Source organism: Pseudophryne corroboree, chromosome 6, assembly GCF_028390025.1.
Source record: "Pseudophryne corroboree isolate aPseCor3 chromosome 6, aPseCor3.hap2, whole genome shotgun sequence".
Lineage (NCBI taxonomy): Eukaryota > Metazoa > Chordata > Amphibia > Anura > Myobatrachidae > Pseudophryne > Pseudophryne corroboree.
Genome location: NC_086449.1, coordinates 239,196,972 through 239,217,355, shown reverse-complemented (window position 1 = coordinate 239,217,355; position 20,384 = coordinate 239,196,972).

The window sequence follows — 20,384 nt, the reverse complement described above, 5'->3', positions numbered from 1 at the left end:
CATACCGGTGCTGCATTTTAGTTGTGCGCAGTATATAGTAGGAGGACAGTGCAGAATTTTGCTATGACCACCAGTATATATATATATATATATATATATATATAGCAGTACGGTACAGTAGTCCACTGCTCTACCTCTGTGTCATCAAGTATACTATCCATCCATACCTGTGCTGCATTTTAGTTGTGCGCAGTATATAGTAGGAGGACAGTGCAGAATTTTGTTGTGACCACCAGTATATATATAGCAGTACGGTACAGTAGTCCACTGCTCTACCTCTGTGTCATCAAGTATATTATCCATCCATACTGGTTCTGCATTTTAGTTGTGCGCAGTATATAGTAGGAGGACAGTGCAGAATTTTGCTGTGACCACCAGTATATATATATAGCAGTACGGTACAGTAGTCCACTGCTCTACCTCTGTGTCGTCAAGTATACTATCCATCCATACCTGTGCTGCATTTTAGTTGTGCGCAGTATATAGCAGGAGGACAGTGCAGAATTTTGCAGTGACCACCAGTATATATATAGCAGTACGGTACAGTAGTCCACTGCTCTACCTCTGTGTCATCAAGTATACTATCCATCCATACCTGTGCTGCATTTTAGTTGTGCGCAATATATAGTAGGAGGACAGTGCAGAAGTTTGCTATGACCACCAGTATATATATAGCAGTACGGTACAGTAGTCCACTGCTCTACCTCTCTGTCGTCAAGTATACTATACATCCATACATGTGCTGCATTTTAGTTGTGTGCAGTATATAGTAGGAGGACAGTGCAGAATTTTGCTGTGACCACAAGTATATATATAGCAGTACGGTACAGAAGTCCACTGCTCTACCTCTGTGTTGTCAAGTATACTATCCATCCATACCTGTGCTGCAGACAGTGCAGAATTTTGGTATGACCACCAGTATATATATATATAGCAGTACGGTACAGTAGTCCACTGCTCTACCTCTGTGTCATCAAGTATACTATCCATCCCTGTGCTGCATTTTAGTTGTGCGCAGTATATAGTAGGAGGACAGTGCAGAATTTTGCTGTGACCACCAGTATATATATAGCAGTACGGTACAGTAGTCCACTGCTCTACCTCTGTGTCATCAAGTATATTATCCATCCATACTGGTGCTGCATTTTAGTTGTGCCCAGTATATAGTAGGAGGACAGTGCAGAATTTTGCTGTGACCACCAGTATATATATAGCAGTACGGTACAAAAGTCCACCGCTCTACCTCTGTGTTGTCAAGTATACTATCCATCCATACCTGTGCTGCATTTTAGTTGTGCGCAGTATATAGTAGGAGGACAGTGCAGAATTTTGCTATGACCACCAGTATATATATATAGCAGTACGGTACAGTAGTCCACTGCTCTACCTCTGTGTCATCAAGTATACTATCCATCCATACCTGTGCTGCATTTTAGTTGTGTGCAGTATATAGTAGGAGGACAGTGCAGAATTTTGCTGTGACCACAAGTATATATATAGCAGTACGGTACAGAAGTCCACTGCTCTACCTCTGTGTTGTCAAGTATACTATCCATCCATACCTGTGCTGCAGACAGTGCAGAATTTTGGTATGACCACCAGTATATATATATAGCAGTACGGTACAGTAGTCCACTGCTCTACCTCTGTGTCATCAAGTATACTATCCATCCCTGTGCTGCATTTTAGTTGTGCGCAGTATATAGTAGGAGGACAGTGCAGAATTTTGCTGTGACCACCAGTATATATATAGCAGTACGGTACAGTAGTCCACTGCTCTACCTCTGTGTCATCAAGTATATTATCCATCCATACTGGTGCTGCATTTTAGTTGTGCCCAGTATATAGTAGGAGGACAGTGCAGAATTTTGCTGTGACCACCAGTATATATATAGCAGTACGGTACAGAAGTCCACCGCTCTTCCTCTGTGTTGTCAAGTATACTATCCATCCATACCTGTGCTGCATTTTAGTTGTGCGCAGTATATAGTAGGAGGACAGTGCAGAATTTTGCTATGACCACCAGTATATATATATAGCAGTACGGTATAGTAGTCCACTGCTCTACCTCTGTGTCATCAAGTATACTATCCATCCATACCTGTGCTGCATTTTAGTTGTGCGCAGTATATAGTAGGAGGACAGTGCAGAATTTTGCTGTGACCACCAGTATATATATATAGCAGTACGGTACAGTAGTCCACTGCTCTACCTCTGTGTTACCAAGTATACTATCCATCCATACCTGTGTTGCATTTTAGTTGTGCGCAGTATATAGTAGGAGGACAGTGCAGAATTTTGCAGTGACCACCAGTATATATATAGCAGTACGGTACAGTAGTCCACTGCTCTACCTCTGTGTCATCAAGTATACTATCCATCCATACCTGTGCTGCATTTTAGTTGTGCGCAATATATAGTAGGAGGACAGTGCAGAATTTTGCTATGACCACCAGTATATATAGCAGTACGGTACAGTAGTCCACCGCTCTACCTCTGTGTCGTCAAGTATACTATACATCCATACATGTGCTGCATTTTAGTTGTGCGCAGTATATAGTAGGAGGACAGTGCAGAATTTTGCTGTGACCACAAGTATATATATAGCAGTACGGTACAGAAGTCCACTGCTCTACCCCTGTGTTGTCAAGTATACTATCCATCCATACCTGTGCTGCAGACAGTGCAGAATTTTGGTATGACCACCAGTATATATATAGCAGTACGGTACAGTAGTCCACTGCTCTACCTCTGTGTCATCAAGTATACTATCCATCCATACCTGTGCTGCATTTTAGTTGTGCGCAGTATATAGTAGGAGGACAGTGAGAATTTTGCTGTGACCACCAGTATATATATAGCAGTACGGTACAGTAGTCCACTGCTCTACCTCTGTGTCATCAAGTATATTATCCATCCATACTGGTGCTGCATTTTAGTTGTCCGCAGTATATAGTAGGAGGACAGTGCAGAATTTTGCTGTGACCACCAGTATATATATAGCAGTACGGTACAGTAGTCCACCGCTCTACCTCTGTGTCGTCAAGTATACTATCCATCCATACCTGTGCTGCATTTTAGTTGTGCGCAGTATATAGTAGGAGGACAGTGCAGAATTTTGCTGACCACCAGTATATATATAGCAGTACGGTACAGTAGTCCGCTGCTCTACCTCGGTGTCGTCAAGTATACTATCCATCCATACCAGTGCTGCATTTTAGTTGTGCGCAGTATATAGTAGGAGGACAGTACAGAATTTTGCTGTGACCCCAAGTATATATATAGCAGTACTGTACAGTAGTCCACCGCTCTACCTCTGTGTCGTCAAGTATACTATCCATCCATACCTGTCCTGCATTTTAGTTGTGCGCAGTATATAGTAGGAGGACAGTGCAGAATTTTGCTGTGACCCCCAGTATATATATAGCAGTACGGTACAGTAGTCCACTGCTCTACCTCTGTGTCATCAAGTATACTATCCATCCATACCTGTGCTGCATTTTAGTTGTGCGTAGTATATAGTAGGAGGACAGTGCAGAATTTTGCTGTGACCACCAGTATATATATATCAATATGGTACAGTAGTCCACTGCTCTACCTCTGTGTCGTCAAGTATACTATCCATCCATACCTGTGTGGCATTTTAGTTGTGCGCAGTATATAGTAGGAGGACAGTGCAGAATTTTGCTGTGACCACCAGTATATATATAGCAGTATGGTACAGTAGTTCACTGCTCTACCTCTGTGTCGTCAAGTATACTATCCATCCATACCTGTGCTGCATTTTAGTTGTGCGCAGTATATAGTAGGAGGACAGTGCAGAATTTTGCTGTGACCACCAGTATATATATAGCAGTATGGTACAGTAGTTCACTGCTCTACCTCTGTGTCGTCAAGTATACTATCCATCCATACCTGTGCTGCATTTTAGTTGTGCGCAGTATATAGTAGGAGGACAGTGCAGTACGGCACAGTAGGCCTGTTATGATTCCAGTACTCCTGACCGGAGGAGATCTCATGGCAATGGTCAGAGTACTGGAAGGGAATGCTGGTTATGGGAGCGGGAATAGAAAATAGCCCCTGGCGCCCTAACTCCGTTGTCTCGCCCGTGCTGTCAGAAATCCCCTGCGAGAATATGGTTGCTTGAGCCCATGGCAGCCGCGTTTGAAGGGCGGATTAAGTCTGCCCAACTCCGATGCCCCCTCAGGTCTTAATGGGAGACAAAGGGAAATCCGAGACAGGGTGATAACAAGGGGCCCTCTGACTAAACAACCAGGCCAGGGGCTACAAGCTAACTGACAAAACCTAAAGTATGTGCGGAAACCCGCCAGGGAAAAGGACAACCAAAATCCACTTGTCCAATACTCCTACCCGGCACCGCCGGATACCAGAGTGGACCTGTGGAAGCGGAACCCTCCGCAAAATGCACCAAAACATAAATAATAAATAATAAAGCGGACAAGCCGCAACACACGGCAAGGCCGTGACTCACGAACACCACTGGATGTTATAAGGTGATTAGTCAGGACTCCAGGAATTAGATGACAAACTTCCGAGTTCAGAGCTTCCAATACTGGAATGACCGGATACAGCAAGACTGGAACAGACTCTCAGCAAACAAAGACAGCATGCAGGAAGCTATTACCGGCGTCTGTGAGAAGCCCTGGGAGTGTATTTAACAAGGAGTCCTCCAATCAGCTGCCAAAAGGCTGATTAGAATAAATGCCGTGCAGCTGCCTTGCTGCCCGGCCAGAGAGCAGGAGAAAACATTAACCCTTAAAGCCTATCAACGAGGAACACGGTCCGCCAGTGGCGTCCCCGTTGCTAGGGTCCATGCGGCTCAGCGCGCCCGGCGTCCAGCGTTGCCAGGGAGCCGGCGGCTGTTCGCGTACGGCGTCCCTGGTTGCTAGGCGCCGGGCCGCACCGACGAGCGGACCCCGGCGCCTAACAGTACCCCCCCCTTGAGGAGGGGTCAAGGAACCCCTAAAGCCAGGCTTCCAAGGAAACTCCCGAAAAAATGCCCTCTTGAGCCTTGGGGCATGAAGATCCTTATCCAGGACCCAGGACCTTTCCTCTGGACCATAACCTCTCCAGTGAACCAGAAAATAGAGCCGGCCCCTGGACAACTTGGAATCGAGAACCTTCTCCACCAGGAACTCCTGTTGCCCCTGTACATCCACTGGAGATCTTCCCTGAGAGATCTTCCGAGGAAATTTATTGGAAGAAATGTATGGCTTCAACAGGGAGCAATGAAACGTATTACCAATCCGAAGAGATTTTGGTAAACGTAACCGGAAAGCAACTGGGTTAACTTTTTTAATGATATGAAATGGTCCAATAAATTTGGGTCCCAACCTAGCTGAAGATTGTCGAAGTCTAATGTTACGAGTCGACAACCATACCCTATCTCCCACCTTAAAACTGCAAGGACGTCGGAGCCGGTCAGAATTTTTTTTCTCTCGAAAGGCCGCTTTTCTGAGAGCAAGGTGCACTTTTTTCCAAATTGCTCTGAGATGGGAGGTTAAGGTTAGCGAGGAAACTGAGGAATGTTGAAAAAAAGAATTAGCTCTGGGGTGAAAACCAAAAACTGAAAAGAATGGAGACACGTTGGTGGAGGAATGACAAGAATTATTGTAAGCAAACTCCGCCAATGGAAGAAACTCGGACCAATCATTCTGGAGTTTAGCTGAATACAAACGCAAATACTGTTTCAATGATTGGTTAACTCGCTCGGTTTGCCCGTTGGACTGTGGGTGGTAACCAGATGTTAATGATAATCTCATCTTTAATGAAGCACAGAAACACTTCCAGAATTGTGCAATGAATTGTGGACCCCGATCAGAAACAATATCAGTGGGCAACCCATGAAGTCTGAAAACATGGCGGAGAAACAACACTGCCAATCCTTGGGCAGATGGCAGTCGGGGAAGGGCAATGAAATGAGCCATCTTGCTAAAACGGTCTACTACCACCCAAATGACTCTGCACCCAGCTGAAAGGGGAAGGTCCACCACAAAATCCATGGAAATATGAGACCATGGCCTGAGAGGGACATTCAAGGGCATAAGTTGCCCGATAGGCAAGGAACGGGGAACCTTATGCTGTGCACAAACCTGACATGAAGAAACAAACTCCTTAACGTCTTTAGAAAGACCAGGCCACCATACTGAGCGGGAGACTAACTCCAATGTCTTAGAGATCCCCGGATGCCCGGAAACTTTGTTATCATGGAACTCAGTCAAAACAGTTGCTCTCAAGAACTCAGGGACGTAAAGACGACCAGCAGGAGTATTTCCAGGAGCTTGGTGTTGAAGCTGTTTTAACTGGGTAAATAAATCTTGTGTGAGGCCTGCCCAAATGACTGAAGATGGAAGTATGGGAGTAACAGGACTGTTATCATGAACCGGAAGAAAACTGCGTGACAGAGCATCTGCCTTGGTATTCTTGGAACCTGGCCTGAAAGTTATAATAAATTTGAAACGAGTAAAGAACAAAGCCCAACGAGCCTGCCGGGCATTCAGCCGCTTAGCTGATTCGATGTATTGCAGATTCTTATGGTCAGTCAATACTGAAATGGTATGTGTTGCTCCCTCAAGCCAATGCCTCCACTCCTCGAAAGCCCATTTAATAGCCAGTAACTCCCGGTTACCAACATCGTAGTTGGATTCAGCGGATGAGAATTTCCTGGACATAAAGGCACAAGGATGTAGTTCCAGAGTGTCCGGATCCTTCTGAGATAGGATAGCCCCCACTCCAACCTCCGAGGCATCAACCTCAACAATGAAGGGCAATTCTGGGTTGGGATGTCTGAGGACTGGAGCTGAGACAAAAGCTTGTTTCAAGGCCTGAAAGGATAACTCGGCTTCATGTGACCAGTTGGTAGGATCCGCTCCCTTCTTAGTCAGTGCAACAATGGGAGCAACCAGGTCGGAAAAAGAATGAATAAATCTTCTATAATAATTCGCAAACCCTAAAAAGCGCTGAATTGCTTTTAAGTTGGTGGGTTGCGCCCAGCTAAGGATGGCTTGGAGCTTCTTAGGTTCCATGCAGAATCCCCGAGGGGAAATAATGTACTCTAAAAAGGATACCTCCGTGACATGAAACTCGCACTTCTCCAGCTTGGCATATAGATGATTTTCACGTAATTTTTGAAGAACCTGACGCACCTGGGTAACATGTTGTTCAATTGATTCAGAATAGATCAGTATGTCGTCTAAGTAAACGACCACGAATCTTCCTAGAAAATCACGGAGCACATCGTTAATGAGATCCTGGAATACTGCCGGAGCGTTAGACAAGCCGAACGGCATCACCAGATACTCGTAGTGACCCGACTGAGTACTGAAAGCCGTCTTCCACTCATCTCCCGACTTGATTCGGATGAGGTTATACGCTCCCCTCAGGTCAATTTTAGAAAAAAATCACAGCCGAACGCAGCTGATCAAAGAGGACAGAAATCAGCGGCAGAGGGTAAGTATTTTTAACTGAGATCTTATTCAGGGCTCTAAAGTAAATGCAAGGTCTGAGTGATCCGTCTTTTTTCTCCACAAAGAAGAAGCCTGCACTTAAAGGGGATTTAGATGGCCTGATAAATCCTTTCCCTAGGCTCTCCTTAACATACTCATTCATGGCCGCAGTTTCTGGCCCGGATAATGCATATAACCTTCCCTTTGGCAATGTGGCACCAGGAATTAGCTCAATAGCACAATCATAAGGCCGATGGGGAGGCAGAATGTCTGCATTGCCCTTGGAAAACACATCAACAAAGTCCTGGTATTCCACGGGAATGAGTTCGGGAATGGCAGCAGCTATTCTGACGGGAAACGTAATACATTCCTTATTACAGATGGTACCCCATTGTGAAATCTCCCCCGACTGCCAATCAATGGTGGGATTATGAAAGGCCAGTCAAGGGTGACCCAGAACCACTGGAACAGCTGGGCAATGGGTAAGGAAAAACTCGATCTTTTCGGAATGAAGAGCTCCTACCGTAAGTAGTACAGGGGGTGTACAGAGGGAAATAACCCCATTGGACAAGGGACTCCCATCTAAACCATGCATGGTGATACACCTACCCAAGGCTAACTGAGGAATACCTAAGGCCTTGGCCCACGTTAAGTCCATAAAGTTCCCTGCAGCTCCACTGTCAACAAAAGCCGACACCGAGGAACAGAGGCTGCCAAAGGAAACTTTAGCTGGGACTAAAAGGGAGTTCTTCGAGGAGATAAGCTGCAGACCAAAGTGAACCCCCTCACAATTCACTTGGTCGAGGCGTTTTCCTGACTTGATCGGACAATTACGGGCAAAATGTCCCTTACCCCCACAGTACAAACAAAGACCAGAGTTTTGCCTTCTGGCTCTTTCTTCTGGAGACAGCCGGGAGAGACCCATCTGCATGGGCTTCTCTACGTCCTCAGGAATGGAAAATACACATGGAGTAGACCTGACAGGTGCTCCTTTTTCAGCCCTCCGCTGTCTGAGACGACGATCAATCTTAATAGAAAGCTCCATGAGTTTATCGAGAGTCTCAGGAGCGGGATACTGAAGGAGACTGTCTTTTATAGACTCTGATAAGCCAAAGCGAAACTGACTGCGCAGGGCTGGGTCATTCCAGCCACAGTCGTTCGACCAACGGCGAAACTCTGTACAAAAAACTTCTGCAGGATTTCTACCCTATCTGAGAGTGCGTAACTGACTCTCAGCGGATGCCTCTCTATCAGGGTCATCATACAAAAGCCCTAAAGACCCAAAAAAGGCGTCTACTGATGACAACGCCGGATCCTCTACTTTTAAACCGAATGCCCAGGTCTGAGGATCTCGCTGGAGCAAAGAAATAATAATTCCGACCCGCTGAGATTCAGTACCTGAGGAGATCGGTCTTAAACGAAAATAAAGTTTACAGGATTCTTTAAAATTAAAAAACTCCTTCCTATCACCAGAAAAACGGTCAGGCAAGTGCATTTTTGGTTCAGGGACTACCCTCTGGAAAGTTCGTAAAAGATCTTCCTGCGACTTCACCCGAAGGGAAAGATCCTGAAACATCTGAGTAAGTTCTTGAATCTGGCTGACTAGGAGCTGACCAGGATTTGGCCCTAAACCTGTGGGATTCATGAGGCCGATAACTCTTACAAAACTGAATAAGGAAAAAATTAAACCCAGTTTAATTTTAGGTTTTGGTATGGCCGGTAATAATGTTATGATTCCAGTACTCCTGACCGGAGGAGATCTCATGGCAATGGTCAGAGTACTGGAAGGGAATGCTGGTTATGGGAGCGGGAATAGAAAATAGCCCCTGGCGCCCTAACTCCGTTGTCTCGCCCGTGCTGTCAGAAATCCCCTGCGAGACTATGGTTGCTTGAGCCCATGGCAGCCGCGTTTGAAGGGCGGATTAAGTCTGCCCAACTCCGATTCCCCCTCAGGTCTTAATGGGAGACAAAGGGAAATCCGAGACAGGGTGATAACAAGGGGCCCTCTGACTAAACAACCAGGCCAGGGGCTACAAGCTAACTGACAAAACCTAAAGTATGTGCGGAAACCCGCCAGGGAAAAGGACAACCAAAATCCACTTGTCCAATACTCCTACCCGGCACCGCCGGATACCAGAGTGGACCTGTGGAAGCGGAACCCTCCGCAAAATGCACCAAAACATAAATAATAAATAATAAAGCGGACAAGCCGCAACACACGGCAAGGCCGTGACTCACGAACACCACTGGATGTTATAAGGTGATTAGTCAGGACTCCAGGAATTAGATGACAAACTTCCGAGTTCAGAGCTTCCAATACTGGAATGACCGGATACAGCAAGACTGGAACAGACTCTCAGCAAACAAAGACAGCATGCAGGAAGCTATTACCGGCGTCTGTGAGAAGCCCTGGGAGTGTATTTAACAAGGAGTCCTCCAATCAGCTGCCAAAAGGCTGATTAGAATAAATGCCGTGCAGCTGCCTTGCTGCCCGGCCAGAGAGCAGGAGAAAACATTAACCCTTAAAGCCTAGCAACGGGGAACACGGTCCGCCAGTGGCGTCCCCGTTGCTAGGGTCCGTGCGGCTCAGCGCGCCCGGCGTCCAGCGTTGCCAGGGAGCCGGCGGCTGTTCGCGTACGGCGTCCCTGGTTGCTAGGCGCCGGGCCGCACCGACGAGCGGACCCCGGCGCCTAACAAGGCCATTGCTATTGATATATATTACTGGCATATAATTCCACACATTAAAAAATGGAGAACAAAAATGTGGAGGGTAAAATAGGGGAAGATCAAGATCCACTTCCACCTCGTGCTGAGGCTGCTGCCACTAGTCATGGCCGAGATGATGAAATGCCATCAACATCGTCTGCCAAAGCCGATGCCCAATGTCATAGTAGAGAGCATGTAAAATTCAAAAAACAAAAGTTCAGTAAAATGACCCAAAATCAAAAGCGTCTGATGAGAAGCGTAAACTTGCCAATATGCCATTTACGACACGGAGTGGCAAGGAACGGCTGAGGCCCTGTCCTATGTTCATGGCTAGTGGTTCAGCTTCACATGAGGATGGAAGCACTCATCCTCCCGCTAGAAAAATGAAAAAAACTTAAGCTAGTCAAATTACAAAAAAAATAACCTCTTCGGTGTGGAATTATTTTAACAGAAATGCAGACAACAGGTGTCAAGCCGTGTGTTGCCTTTGTCAAGCTGTAATAAGTAGGGGTAAGGACCTAGGAACATCCTCCCTTATACGTCACCTGGAGTGCATTCATCAGAAGTCATTGACAAGTTCAAAAACTTTGGGTGACAGCGGAAGCAGTCCACTGACAACTAAATCCCTTCCCCTTGTAACCAAGCTCCTGCAAACCACACCACCAACTCCCTGAGTGTCAATTTCCTCCTTACCCAGGAAAGCCAATAGTCCTGCAGGCCATGTCACTGGCAAGTCTGACGAGTCCTCTCCTGCCTGGGATTCCTCCGATGCATCCTTGAGTGTAACACCTACTGCTGCTGGCGCTGCTGTTGTAGCTGCTGGGAGTCGATCGTCATCCCAGAGGGGAAGTCGGAAGACCACTTGTACTACTTCCAGTAAGCAATTGACTGTCCAACAGTCCTTTGCGAGGAAGATGAAATATCACAGCAGTCATCCTGCTGCAAAGCAGATAACTCAGGCCTTGGCAGCCTGGGCGGTGAGAAATGTGGTTCCGGTATCCACCGTTAATTCAGAGGCAACTAGAGACTTGATTGAGGTACTGTGTCCCCGGTACCAAATACCATCTAGGTTCCATTTCTCTAGGCAGGCGATACCGAAAATGTACACAGACCTCAGAAAAAGACTCACCAGTGTCCTAAAAAATGCAGTTGTACCCAATGTCCACTTAACCACGGAAATGTGGACAAGTGGAGCAGGGCATACTCAGGAATATATGACTGTGACAGCCCACTGGGTAGATGTATTGCCTCCCGCAGCAAGAACAGCAGCGGCGGCACCAGTAGCAGCATCTCGCAAACGCCAACTCGTTCCTAGGCAGGCTACGCTTTGTATCACCGCTTTCCAGAAGAGGCACACAGCTGACAACCTCTTACGGAAACTGAGGAAGATCACCGCAGAATGGCTTACCCCAATTGGACTCTCCTGGGGATTTGTGACATCGGACAACACCAGCAATATTGTGCGTGCATTACATCTGGGCAAATTCCAGCACGTCCCATGTTTTGCACATACATTGAATTTGGTGGTGCAGAATTATTTAAAAAACGACAGGGGCGTGCAAGAGATGCTGTCGGTGGCCCGTAGAATTGCGGGCCACTTTCGGCATTCAGCCACCGCGTACAGAAGACTGTTGCCTTTGTCAAGCTGTAATAAGTAGGGGTAAGGACGTTAACCACCTCGGAACATCCTCCCTTATACGTCACCTGCAGCGCATTCATCATAAGTCAGTGACAAGTTCAAAAACTTTCGGTGACAGTGGAAGCAGTCCACTGACCACTAAATCCCTTCCTCTTGTAACCAAGCTCCTACAAACCACACCACCAACTCCCTCAGTGTCAATTTCCTCTTTGGACAGGAAAGCCAATAGTCCTGCAGGCCATGTCACTGGCAAGTCAGACGAGTCCTCTCCGGCCTGGGATTACTCTGATGCATCCTTGACTGTAACGCCTACTGCTGCTGGCACTGCTGTTGTTGCTGCTGGGAGTCGATCATCATCCCAGAGGGAAGTCGGAAGACCACTTGTACTACTTCCAGTAAGCAATTGACTGTCCAACAGTCCTTTGCGAGGAAGATAAAATATCACAGCAGTCATCCTGCTGCAAAGCAGATAACTCAGGCCTTGGCAGCCTGGGTGGTGTTAAACGTGTGTCCGGTATCCACCGTTAATTCACAGGGAATTAGAGAATTTATTGAGCTAGTGTGTCCCCGGTACCAAATACCATCTAGGTTCCACTTCTCTAGGCAGGCGATACCGAGAATGTACACAGACCTCAGAAAAAGAGTCACCAGTGTCCTAAAAAATGCAGTTGTACCCAATGTCCACTTAACCACGGACATGTGGACAAGTGGTAGGGCAGACTCAGGATTATATGACTGTGACAGCCCACTGGGTAGATGTATTGCCTCCCGCAGCAAGAACAGCAGCGACGGCACCAGTAGCAGCATCTCGCAAACGCCAACTCGTTCCTAGGCAGGCTACGCTTTGTATCACCGCTTTCCATAAGAGGCACACAGCTGACAACCTCTTACAGAAACTGAGGAACATCATCGCAGAATGGCTTACCCCAATTGGACTCTCCTGGGGATTTGTGACATCGGACAACGCCACCAATATTGTGCGTTCATTACATGTGGGCAAATTCCAGCACGTCCCATGTTTTGCACATACATTGAATTTGGTAGTGCAGAATTATTTAAAATACGACAGGGGCGTGCAAGGATGCTGTCGGTGGCCCAAAGAATTGCGGGCTACTTTCGGCATTCAGCCACCGCGTGCCGAAGACTGGAGCACCAGCAAACACTCCTGAACCTGCCCCGCCATCATCTGAAGCAAGAGGTGGTAACGAGGTGGAATTCAACCCTCTATATGCTTCAGAGGATGGAGGAGCAGCAAAAGGCCATTCAAGCCTATACAGCTACCTACGATATAGGCAAAGGAGGGGGAATGCACATGACTCAAGCGCAGTGGAGAATGATTTCAACGTTGTGCAAGGTTCTGCAACCCTTTGAACTTGCCACATGTGAAGTCAGTTCAGACACTGCCAGCCTGAGTCAGGTCATTCCCTTCATCAGGCTTTTGCAGAAGAAGCTGTAGAGATTGAAGGAGGAGCTAAAACAGAGCGATTCCGCTAGGCATGTGGGACTTGTGGATGGAGCCCTTAATTCGCTTAACCAGGATTCACGGGTGGTCAATCTGTTGAAATCAGAGCACTACATTTTGGCCACCGTGCTCGATCCTAGATTTAAAACCTACGTTGGATCTCTCTTTCCGGCAGACACAAGTCTGCAGAGGTTCAAAGACCTGCTGGTGAGAAAATTGTCAAGTCAAGCAGAACGTGACCCGTCAACAGCTCCTCCTTCACATTCTCCCGCAACTGGGGCTGCGAGGAAAAGGCTAAGAATTCCGAGCCCACCCGCTGGCGGTGATGCAGGGCAGTCTGGAGCGAGTGCTGACATCTGGTCCGGACTGAAGGACCTGCCAACGATTACTGACATGTCGTCTACTGTCACTGCATATGATTCTGTCACCATTGAAAGAATGGTGGAGGATTATATGAGTGACCGCATCCAAGTAGGCACGTCAGACAGTCCGTACATATACTGGCAGAAAAAAGAGGAAATTTGGAGGCCCTTGCAGAAACTGGCTTTATTTTACCTAAGTTGCCCCCCTCCAGTGTGTACTCCGAAAGAGTGTTTAGTGCAGCCGCTCACCTTGTCAGCAATCGGCGTACAAGGTTACTTCCAGAAAATGTGGAGAAGATGATGTTCATCAAAATTAATTATAATCAATTCCTCCGTGGAGACATTCACCAGCAATTGCCTCCAGAAAGTACACAGGGACCTGAGATGGTGGATTCCAGTGGGGACAAATTAATAATCTGTGAGGAGGGGGATGTACACAGTGAAAGGGGTGAGGAATCGGACGATGAGGAGGAGGTGGACATCTTGCCTCTGTAGAGCCAGTTTCTGCAAGGAGAGATTGATTGCTTCTTTTTTGGTGGGGGCCCAAACCAACCAGTCATTTCAGTCACAGTCATGTGGCAGACCCTGTCGCTGAAATGATGGGTTTGTTAAAGTGTGCATGTCCTGTTTATACAACATAAGGGTGGGTGGGAGGGCCCAAGGAAAATTCCATCTTGCACCTCTTTTTTCTTTCATTTATCTTTGCATCATGTGCTGTTTGGGGACTATTTTTTGAAGTGCCATCCTGTCTGACACTGCAGTGCCACTCCTAGATGGACCAGGTGTTTGTGTCGGCCACTTGGGTCGCTTAGCTTAGCCGTCCAGCGACCTTGGTGCACCTCTTTTTTTCTTTGCATCATGTGCTGTTTGGGGGCTAATTTTTAAATCTGCCATCCTGTCTGACACTGCAGTGCCACTCCTAGATGGGCCAGGTGTTTGTGTCAGCCACTTGGGTCACTTAGCTTAGTCATCCAGCGACCTCGGTGCAAATTTTAGGACTAAAAATAATATTGTCAGGTGTGAGGTGTTCAGAATAGACTGGAAATGAGTGGAAATTATGGTTATTGAGGTTAATAATACTATGGGATCAAAATGACCCCAAAATTCTATGATTTAAGCTGTTTTTGAGGGGTTTTTGTAAAAAAACACTCGAATCCAAAACACACCCGAATCCAACAAAAAATTTTCAGGGAGGTTTTGCCAAAACGCGTCTGAATACAAAACACGGCCGCGGATCCGAATCCAAAACCAAAACACAAAACCCGAAAAATTATCGGTGCACATCACTAGTATCGATTTGTCCAAGAGAAAAGTATCAGTTCTTGTCAAGTCTAGTTGGACCCTTAAGGCTATATAAGAGTATTCATATTCATATGTACTAACAATAGTGAAAAATGGAGCGCTGACTTTGGTCAAGATACTCTGGGTGCCTCCATCTGAAAATAAATTAATCCACATGCCTAACTAAGTTCTTCTATCTATTATTTCCACTACACTGCATCTTCTCTGCCAGATAAATGCTGAATTAACCAGACAACCCAAACCTCCCCAGCCCCCTTGCACTTGTATGTTTTTCAGCTTGCCTGCCCTCATTTTCAATGCTTGAGTAGGGATTTCTCTATTTGTTAGCGAAACAATACAAGTTCCCAGGGCCGTCTGATGATGACATCACTGTTACTCAAGGGAAAAAGAAAAAGAAGGAGGCTGTCAGGAGGTGTTGGGAGTGTTGCATAATGCAATTTCAATCATGGGAAATTAAAAGGAGCTGCTTGAAAACTGTCTCTGCCAGCAGTTTGTAGATTTGATGCACTGACAGAAAGGTTTCAGTGATAAAATAGAGAACACGTGTCACAGAATATTCAATAGGTCAACTACAAGCCAGAAAATAAGTCTTGTAAAATGGTAAACAGTTGTAAATCAAGAAGCAGCGCTAAGCACCAAGGAATAATAGTAGTATGCCAGAAATTAAGTAACCTACATGACCAAGGGGCCTAATTCAGAGTCGTATGCTATTGCAATTGTGATTTTCTAGGCTACACAACTGTTGATGTTAGCAAGTAAAGCTGCCCATCGGAGCGACAGTAACTCATTCACACACATACGCAACCTATACGGAAGAATGTTGAACATCATCTGTTCGAGCAGGTCTATGGCTACGCAGACTAGGTGCGGCAGGAGTCACGCAAGCGCCATACCTTTTCCCATGCTCACTGTGATTACAGCACGTCTGCTGATAATCGCTCAATTATGAAAACATCGGCATAGCATACAACCCTGAATTAGACCCTATGTCAGATATATTCAATCATTTTAAATGTAATGAACTATAGAAGAGGGTTATTCACTAAAAGCAAGAGATAGAGATCCGAAAGCACACAAAATCAATCAACAAACTTACACTACAATTACATAGTAATCATAAAACCATAATACAAAGTCCAATGGTGAGTAATACTGAGGAAATGTGGTGTTTAAGGCCCTCACCAATCTGCCAGTCACTGGTGGAAAATGAATGTGTAAATTTTGAGTACACAAAGAGACACACAAATGTTCATGTGAGTCGTGTCTATACGAATAAATACGTTCCGGAATGAGTGGTATAATAGCAACTGTGTCCATGAGCTTCCTTTTTCGGCCAGGTACCCTTGGGCATTGTGTTAGCATTTAACACTAGCAAATGTTAACTGTAAACACATTAGTCAAACATTTGTAGCTATCTTTTGGAGGGGTTGGGTTGGAAATGCCTGCGGTTGGGATGCCAGCGGTTAGAATACCGACAGCAGCATCCTAACAGTGAGAAGCCCAACAGGAGGGAAGTAAGTATACTTACCTTCCCCCCTAGCCCTCCCTTCCTGCAGCCTAAACCTAACCCTCCCTTCCCCACACTAACCCTACCCATCCCCAGGGACGACTAACCCTAACCCCCCTTCCCTGCAGCCTAACCATCCCCCCACCGCCTAAACCTAACCCCCTCCACGCCGCAGCTCACCACTCAGACGGCCCCACAAACAATCATTCGCCAGTGTTGTATACTTTGGCATGCATATACGGCTTCGGTATCGGATCCCGGCGGTTCCTGACCACTAGAATGCTGGCAGGGGTGCGAGCGCAACGTAGCCCCTTGTAGGCTCACTGTGCTTGCCATGCTGCGGGTTCGGTGGCTCAATGCACTTGCCACAGGTTCTTTTCCCATTCTATGGGTGTCGTGGACACACACGAGTGGGAATTGCCGTGCGCTGCCGGTATTCTGGCAGTCGGGATCCCGGCGTCGGTATTCTGACCGCCTGGATTCCGACTTCCGGGATCATAAATACATTCCGTATGTACAGCATTATTCTGAGTCATGCATATGGGATAGTGACATAAGATTATGCCTTGTGGGTGGAATCGCCCACATGCACCCGTGCTCACCGATGTCTGTGTATATGCCATTGGCCAGCACTACCTACCGTCTAGCACCCGTTACCAGAGGCGTCACTGGGTCTGGTGACCACCGGTGCGTACTCTATCACCCCCATCACTTGCCTCAGGCACCCTAGGCCAAAAAGGGGTGTTGGCTAAATAAAAGGGCTTGGCCTTGGCAGGAATACCGGTGGCATCACTCCCGAGGTGACCCGGCCTGCGATGTCAGCTCCTTCCCTATGATAGGAGCTCGGTGCTGGAGGAGGATGTCACACTGCAGCACCCCGCTCCTGTCACTGTGGAGAAGCCAGCAATTTAGTGTCACCACTCCAAGGGTGTCACCTGGGTGTGGGGCACACCCCCGACACCCGATGCACCTGTTTGCTACAATGTTGCGGGGGATTATTAAGGAAAGTTAGGTAAATTTATTATAAATTTAGAGAGAGTAAGGTATATAGAGAGGTGGTTTGGTAGGGAAGAGCTTTCTTGCAAAGGGCATTAAAATGTTTTGTTACTGGTACTGGTGATTAGAGAATACCAACAAGCAACAGAGAGAATGGAGAAGAAGGTAGAAAATGTAAATGGTAACATGAAACAAATGTATATTTTTTTATATATCAAATGCATACATTTTTCATCTATGTATCTGTACGGTTCTTCAAGCTGGTGAATGGCTTCTCTCCTATAATTTGAGGACTAGAAAATATGTTTCATTGTTATAAGCAGCAATCTGAGCATATATAGTACTATTACTAGGTTGAACTGAGGCTGGGTACAAACTACAATGATAAATCGTATGACTGGTCATTGCGCCGATCGAGCGACTGATTCTGGTAAGCATACACACTTACCGATTAGCTACTCAATATGCTGGTCTAGAGATCACAATATATTGGTTGGGACTTTCACTGCACCTCAGCTGATCAGGTCACAGAAGGAGCTCACCAATAACCGGTACCTGGGTGCAGGTAAGCTTATTTCTATTGTCTATTGTAGACACATACATATTTTCTTTCTATGTGCAGCCTGTGGTGTATTTAGATTAGAGATGAGCGGGTTCGGTTCTCAGAGAACCGAACCATAACGAACTTCACCATTCGAGTCCGGTTCCGAGCCAGGCTCAGCTTTTCCTGCCTGACTCGGAAACCAGAACGAGGCAAAACGTTATCATCCCGCTGTCGGATTCTCACGGGATTTGGATTCCATATAAGGAGCCGCGCGTCCCCGCCATTTTCACTCCGGCATTGGAGAGTGTACAGATAGGACGTGTCTCCGTTCTCTGTGTCCTCAGTGTCCATGGCTTGTGCTGAATCTGTCCAGTCACAGTGCTTGTGTCCTCTGCTGCCATATGTCCAGTCAGTGCTGTCCAGTGGTGCTGTGTTGTGCTGCATCAGTTCAGTGGTGGTGTGTTGTCCTGGCCATCAGTCATTCTAGTGACCAGGCAGTCACAGTGGTATATGCTGCTGCTATATGTCCACTGCTACAGTATTATAATAATAATAATAATAATAATAATAGCAACCACAAGTCCCTCACAGTGTTGCTGTGTTGTGCTGCATCAGACCAGTGGTAGTGTCCTGGCCATCAGTCATTCCAGTGACCAGGCAGTCACAGTGGTATACACTGCTGCTATATGTCCACTGCTGCCGTATAATAATAAAAACAACAATAACAACAACAAGTCCCTTACAGTGTTGCTGTGTTGTGCTGCATCAGACCAGTGGTAGTGTCCTGTGCATCAGCCATCAGTCATTCCTGTGCCGCATATTGTGTTATATAACTCCAGAAACATAATGGAGAACAAAAATTTGGAGGATAAAATAGGGAAAGATCAAGAACCACTTCCGACTAGTGCTGAAGCTGCTGCCACTAGCCATGACATAGACGATGAAATATCATCAACGTCGTCTGCTAAGGTCGATGCCCAATGTGATAGTAGAGGGCATGTAAAATCCAAAAAACCAAAGTTCAGTAAAAAGACCCCAAAAAAGAAATTTAAATGGTCTGAGGAGAAACGTAAACTTGCCAATATGCCATTTATGACATTGAGTGGCAAGGAACGGCTGAGGCCCTGGCCTATGTTCATGACTAGTGGTTCAGCTTCATGTGACGATGGAAGCCCTCATCCTCCCGCTAGAAAAATGAAAAGAGTTAAGCTGGAAAAAGCACAGAAAAGAACTGTGCGTTCTGAGATGGTATCACAAATCTCCAAGAAGAGTCCAAGCGTGTCGGCGGTTGCGATGCCTGACCTTTCCAACACTGGACGGGAAGAGGTGGCTCCTTTCACCATTTGCACGCCCCCTGCAAGTGCTGGAAGGAGCACCCACAGTCCAGTTCCTAATATTGAAATTGAAGATGTCACTGTTGAAGTACACCAGGATGAGGATATGGGTGTTGCCGCCGCTAAGGAGGAAGTTGACGATGAGGATTCTGATGGTGATGTGGTTTGTTTAAGTCAGGCACCGGGGGAGACACCTGTTGTCCGTGGGATGAAGAAGCCCATTGTGATGCCTGGGCAAACTACCAAAAAAGCCACCTCTTCAGTGTGGAATTATTTCTCCACAAATCCGGACAACAGGTGTCAAGCCGTGTGTTGCCTCTGTCAATCTGTAATAAGTAGGGGTAAGGATGTTAACCATCTAGGAACATCCTCCCTTATACGTCACCTGCAGCGCATTCATCATAAGTCAGTGTCAAGTTGTGAAACTTTGGGTAAGAGCGTAAGCAGTCCACTGACACCTAAATCTCTTCTTCCTCTTGTACCCAAGCTCCTGCAAGCCACACCACCAACTCCCTCAACGTCAACTTCCTCCTCAGTCAGGTACGTCAGTAGTACTGCAGGCCATGTCACTGTCAAGACTGAGGAGGATCCTTTAGTGGTACGCCTGCTGTTGCTGCAGCTGCTGTTGTTGCTGCTGGAGTCGATCGGAATCCCAGAGGGGAAGTCGGAAGACCACTTGTGCTACTTCCAGTAAGCAATTGATTGTCCAACAGTCCATTACGAGGAAGATGAAATACGACAGCAGTCATCCTGTTGCAAAGCGGATAACTGAGGCCTTCACACTTATGTTGGTGCTAGACGTGTAAACCGGTATCCGCCATTAGTTCAGTGGGACTTAGAGAATTGATGGAGATAGTGTGTCCCTGGTATCAAATCCCATCTAGGTTCCACTTCTCTAGGCAGGCGATACCGAGAATGTACAAAGACATCAAAAAAAGAGTCACCAGTGTCCTACAAAATGCGGTTGTATCCAGTGTCCACTTAACCATGGACATGTGGACAAGTGGAAAAGTGCAGACTAAGAACTATATGACTGTAACAGCCCACTGGGTAAATGTATGGCCTT